Consider the following 6,000-nt stretch of genomic DNA (forward strand, 5'->3'; position numbering starts at 1 on the left):
ATTATAAAGGAACTTAAATTTCCTCAACAGGCATTAATGACTGTGTTGCTCAGCATGAATCAGAGAGCAGTGTTGGCAGCCAAAGGTGAGGAATGGGGTTCTGCATAGGGGCCGTGGTTGGGTGCAGGAGAGCAGTGCCTTGCGCTGGGACCAGGCGCTGCCAGTTTTTAAAACAGAACATGTAAGAGCCCATGGTTTTATTCTTCCTTTTTCCTTCACTGAACAGTCAGTCAGGAGAGTTCTAAGTCACCCGCACAAATAGCCAGAAGAGGCAATTCCAAGCAGCTGTCAGGACGGATTTCCCTGGAAAGATGAGCACAAACCACTGTTCTGATTTACATTATTCATGCACATTTTTCTAGTTCTGAAGGATTCACTAGGGCATATAATGTACTATTTCCAATCAAATAAGATAATTTCTCAGTGATTTTTCTGCTTTGCTGTAATTCACTGACATTTTTTTCTCTTGCATCTGTTGGAATTATTATTTAACCAATCTCTGCAAAAATTTAAGCTGCATGGATCTATTTACACCATCTGAAAGAAGAGAGGGCAGGAGAGAAGAGGGCAAGAGGGGAGAGGAGAGGAGAGGAGAGGAGAGGAGAGGAGAGGAGAGGAGAGGAGAGGAGAGGAGAGGAGAGGAGAGGAGAGGAGAGGAGAGGAGAGGAGAGGAGAGGAGAGGAGAGGAGAGGAGAGGAGAGGAGAGGAGAGGAGAGGAGAGGAGAGGAGAGGAGAGGAGAGGAGAGGAGAGGAGAGGAGAGGAGAGGAGAGGAGAGGAGAGGAGAGGAGAGGAGAGGAGAGGAGAGGACTACATGGATTACCCACTCTCAGATATGAAGATCATTTGGAGCAAGAATAAGCATGTCTGAATGCAATCTCTAGCATCACCCTGAGGGAGAGAAGAGCAAGACGCTTCTAGAATGAAGAGCCATTTCTCTGCCTGTGCTCTGCACAATAGGCCCTGAGAAGCCCAGCAAGGCCCCTGCAGAGTCAAGCTGCTCCAAGCACCCAGCATCACCTAATCCCCAGCACGCCCCTTGTGAACCTCCTGTCCACAGACAAAAAAGGTCTCAGCTGTGCTTTAAGCCACCTTTTAGACTGAAACAGAGGGAAGGGCAGGCCAAGGTGAGATCACGTCCACTCCAAGGAATGCAGATCAGCTGCTGGTTGGTGTAGCAGACAGAGATGCCCCACATTTACAGGAAAGGACAGACCAATTTCAGAGAGCAAATGGATGGCAGGAGAGCCTGAGTGCTGGAGACCACTTCAAATGCACATTCAACCAGCGATGGAAAACTACGAGCTGTCAGTCCAGCATCAGACAAGCTATCATTTATCCTCCAATACAGCCACATCTTGCTCTTTAATGTGTAGTTAAGAGAGAGAATTTCTACAGTCATAGGGGCTGCATTTGCACTTACATGAATTTTTAAACATCTTCTTGTTTAACCTTCCTGATGGAATAGACATGTCTGCCTCTGGAAAGAAAAAAAGAACAACAACCCTGCAAACCAATAAATAATATATCCAGTGAGTGCTTCACCCAGGGAAAGGTCACACTTCACACATCAGCCTGTTCATCGAATTAAAATTTCTTTTTGATGAAAGGGAGATTACCTGGATTCAAGGACCAGTAGCAGGACTGCCTGTGTGACAGGTCTGTGAGTTACACAGCAGCACCAGAAGCCAGAGCGGCACTGCTGGAGCAGCCTCCTCCTGCAGGGAACTTACTGCTTTGGTATTCCCAAACATTACATAACGTTGCAATATGGCACAGTGATCGAACCTGTTCTGAACTGTGAAATTTCTGTCGGCGAAAATGCTTTGTGCTTTTGGATTGGTCTCCACGGGGACTGTGGCAGTAATGCAGCAGAGCTGAGGAGGTGCACGTGAATCCCCTTCTTCTGCCATGCAAAGGAGTTGGGAGGGTTCCCATTCCCTTTTTTCTCAGCTTTACCCTGCCTGAATGCTGCGGCTCTGTTAGCTGCCTCAGCCATGTGTGCAAGGACAGACTGAGCAGATCTCCTGGAAGATTATATTCATGCCTCCATCAGTGTGCACGTTCACAGTTCAGGAATAGCTGAAAAGCAATCCCAGGAGTGATTTAATAGCAAGATGCTGCTTGCATTGGTAGTGGCACAAACACACATGCATCACGATCGTGCATTTCCTCAGTGCATCACTTGTCTTAGAGTCAAACCATGAAGACTATACATACACTGCATTTATACCATTCCCCTCTCATAGTGAAAGACAAAGCTGGAAAAACAAGGCCTGTGTCGACTCACAGCACAACCGTAAATTCTAGGAACGCTTCCGAGGCAAGTTAAAACAAATCAGTAATTGCCGTGACTGACAGGTACTCTGCAGCCACCAATGAGGAGCCTGCTGATGAATACTAAAAATCTCTTAGCAGAGGAGTTACAACTCTGGCTGTCAACATGACTATAATTAGACAGCGCTAAGTGAAATGGCTCCTGCTCAGATGTACTCCCTTGAGAATCTGCAGATCTGGATTGTCTCATAAAGCAAGGAGATAAAAAGGGCTGTTCAGCTTCCACGCTGTGGGACCTACAGATGCCAGACAAAATGGGACCCAAATGCGGCGGTGCAGGACTTGAGCGAGAGTGGGGTGAGCCTGGCTCTCAGCCCAAACCATCCCATTTTGCATTCCTCTTGTACCGTCTTTTCCAGGGCCTCCAAGCACCTCACAGGCACTAGAGCTGTGCCTCTCAAACACCCAGAAGTATTAATCAGTTGAAAGATGAGTTAATAATCTCTGAGTTGTTGAGACATGCTGAAGTGCTGAAGGACAAGCTGATAAATTTTCATTGCACAGTGGGGAAGTGTTCCTCTGGCTGGGAGATCAGGTTGTTGACAAGTTCAGAAGTCTCCAGGGAAGCAGATGAAGAGACAGAAGCTTTCTATGTGAGCAGGAACAGTCATGTACAAATAAAAAACCTCCCGTGGATAAGTCAAGCAGTGTTAAAAGAGACCCATATCTCCGTTTAAGGATTAATCTTTGTATAAAAGCTAATTGTTGTAGCATAATTTCTCCAGTGCCTAAAACAAGTAGGTCTTTCTTCTGCATCATGCCTTTGATTTTTACAGTTTAGAGAAAATAAACACCCATGAAACATTTGTGGACAGAAATAGCTCTCCAATTATCATTGAGTTCTTAGGTATTTTTCACGCTGGATATCTCAACCCTGATCTTGTTCATCACTTCTGGCAGTGGATATATCCGAGTGGGGCTCATCTTTGAGGACACCATACCAGCTGAGAAGAACTGGTGACATTCCTGCCAGGGTGAAGCAGCAGTGGTGACAACAGCAATTGAGATGCATATTAAACTACCGTTGATTAAATCAGCTCTATCTATGCTGCTGAAACCAGCCCAACTCCAGCCTTGGTGCTGCAGACTGTACTGCATTTCCACAGTAAAGTATTAAGTTTTCAGCCCTGCTTAGCGCTGTTGTCCAGGGAACAGGAAATTTCTACTCTGTCCTCAAGATGCTGATCTGTTGACTCATTTTTCAGGTGAACTGCCATTAAACCTTATTGGGTGTGTGCTGCCACATCCTGTTTATGCAGAACTGAGGGGCTGGTTTTTGTTACCAGCTCCTGGTATGCCTGTTCCGTATAACAGCAAAAGACCTTGGGTTAAGAAACAAGAATTTGTAATTCCAGAGATGCCTGGAATCCCTGCTTCTCATCTCCGTACAGGACTCGATCCATCATGACTAAGCACTGTTCAGAAACTTTCCAAGCAACAACAGACATGAATGGGTTGAAGCTTGGCACCAGGACTCTTCCTTGCAAATGGTGTGCCCACAGTCAGGATTTAGGATCAAAACAGTTAAACCTGGGCAGCTCCAGACTTCATGTCATGTGAGGGTTCAGCCACAAGATCAGGCACTCCTGAGGAAGGCAGTGGAAAGGGTGCACCCAAATGAGAGGTAAAGGACTGTATTAACCTAAGGGTAAGTACTGCAGAAGTTCCTATTTCCAGGTCTTTTTACTCCTTCTCTTTGTGTTTCAGAGAGGTATCACCTACCTGGTGTGGCAGTGTGTTGTCACTATCAGTACATCTGTGTGGAGAACAGCTGATAAGCAGTGCCTTCCTATAAATGTGCCCCTCATCTAAAACACTCTTGGTACCATTATGCCTTGTAGGTACGCCTTTTCGTTCCATCTGTCAGTTTGATCCATGTTTAACCTGCCACCATTTTTCCATTGATTCACACTGTTTCACATGTACTGAAAAGCTGTCTCGTGGAGGCTTAAAAGGCAGCAAATAGCAAGGTGGTTGCTAGCACTCCAAAGCAGACATTCAGCCAGCAGCTCTGCTGCCTGTTTTTAGTTACTGTATGGTAGGAGGATAACTCACCTAGGCAGCACTCTTGGTCCTTCTGTTTGCTATGGTGGAAACATTTTTGACAGCACAAATGAAAGCACATATTCAGTGGTGACCATCACCAGAACAAAAGAGCAGGGCTGAGCACACCGCAGTGTTTTCATGTGCTAAGCTAGCACCACCCACGTGTGCTTGTGAGAGAAAAGAGGTACAGAGGTGATGCCAATAGTGGTAGGGACATCTACAGTCACAGGTGGGGTAGAGGTTCATTTTGAAATGAAAAGTGGGAGTGCAGTGCAGATGAGTCAGTAAGGAAGAGCCCCCACAGAGGAGTCTCACACTTCTTGGCGTCTTGCAGAACTGCTTGCTGCTGCCTCTTCGCTCCTGTCCTACTTTCTAGAAAAGCTGCAAAAGTTCACTGCATTCTCATAATGCCCCCAACAGCAATTCTCAGCAACCTGCACTATCACAGCACTCATTAAGCCATCAGAGACACAAAGAGAAATCTAAAGATGACAGACAGTGCTTTTCACTGGCACTCCTCCTTGTATGAGTAAGAACTGAGCCTGGGCTGTGTGAAGTTCCTGGGGAAGAAGCATATCTGAGAGGCTCTGTAAATCACACAAGAGTGTAAAAGGCAGAATCTTCTTTTGTATTTCTGCACAGAAAAAGTAGAGAGGACGTAGAAGTACTCTGGGCCGTCCATTATGGCCTCTGTTATTGCTCAGCGCCCACACTCTGTGACTGTGCCACCAGTACTTACCCAGAAAAGCTGTTGGCATCAACAGGAGATCCATCAAGGACAACACTTCAGAAATTGAGACCCCAGACTTTACATGGCCTCCCTGTCCTGAGTGGTTTTACATCTTGGACTAGGAGCTGGAACTGATGATCCTTATGGGTCCCTTCCAATTCGCGATATTCTGTGATTCTAAGACCTTCTTTTTGTATGGTCAGACACTTAAATGCGATGTAGCATTTAGCTGATCTTCTCACCTGATATAGGTTGCAGACTTTCATCCTTCAGGTTGCAAGACACACATGCTCAGTGAGACATGGTGATGGGAATAGGGGAGTAGCATGATAAAACAACAGCAGACTGAACAGCTTGTTCTGCCATGCCCTATCTAACCATCCACCCTTTCAGAGCAGTGAAGTCTTCAGACAATTTTAACTATAGTGAAACAATACCCTCTCAGAATTTCATAGAAAATCTATTCTGTTTTTCCTTGAAGACCTAATCTATCTGCTCCTCTAGTCAATCAAAGCAGGGAGGAAACTAGGAATGGGATGGAGGATGAAAGAGTCTCTACTCCTAACCTGAAAGTTAGTCTTGTTCATTTGAAGGCATGTTAATCTGTAGGTTGGGGGTTTAAAACAAACAAACAAACTCTAATGAAATGTAAGTCCCCAGACTGCACTTGCTAGATTTTCTGCCCACCTGATTTATGCTGAGGTAATCTCTGCATAAGTTGAAGAAACCTGGCTGACTTTCCTAAAACTCTGTACTTATACGTGAGACACTGTCTGTCCTTAACCAACTAAAAGGATTTGACGTCAAATGTACACTGACCTCACCTGATTCTGAAACAAACAAACAAACAAAAAAAAACCCTGGCTCATTTCAGAATTTCACTGTCTTT

The sequence above is a fragment of the Gallus gallus genome, chromosome 2 (assembly GCF_016699485.2).
Source record: "Gallus gallus isolate bGalGal1 chromosome 2, bGalGal1.mat.broiler.GRCg7b, whole genome shotgun sequence".
NCBI classification, from domain to species: domain Eukaryota; kingdom Metazoa; phylum Chordata; class Aves; order Galliformes; family Phasianidae; genus Gallus; species Gallus gallus.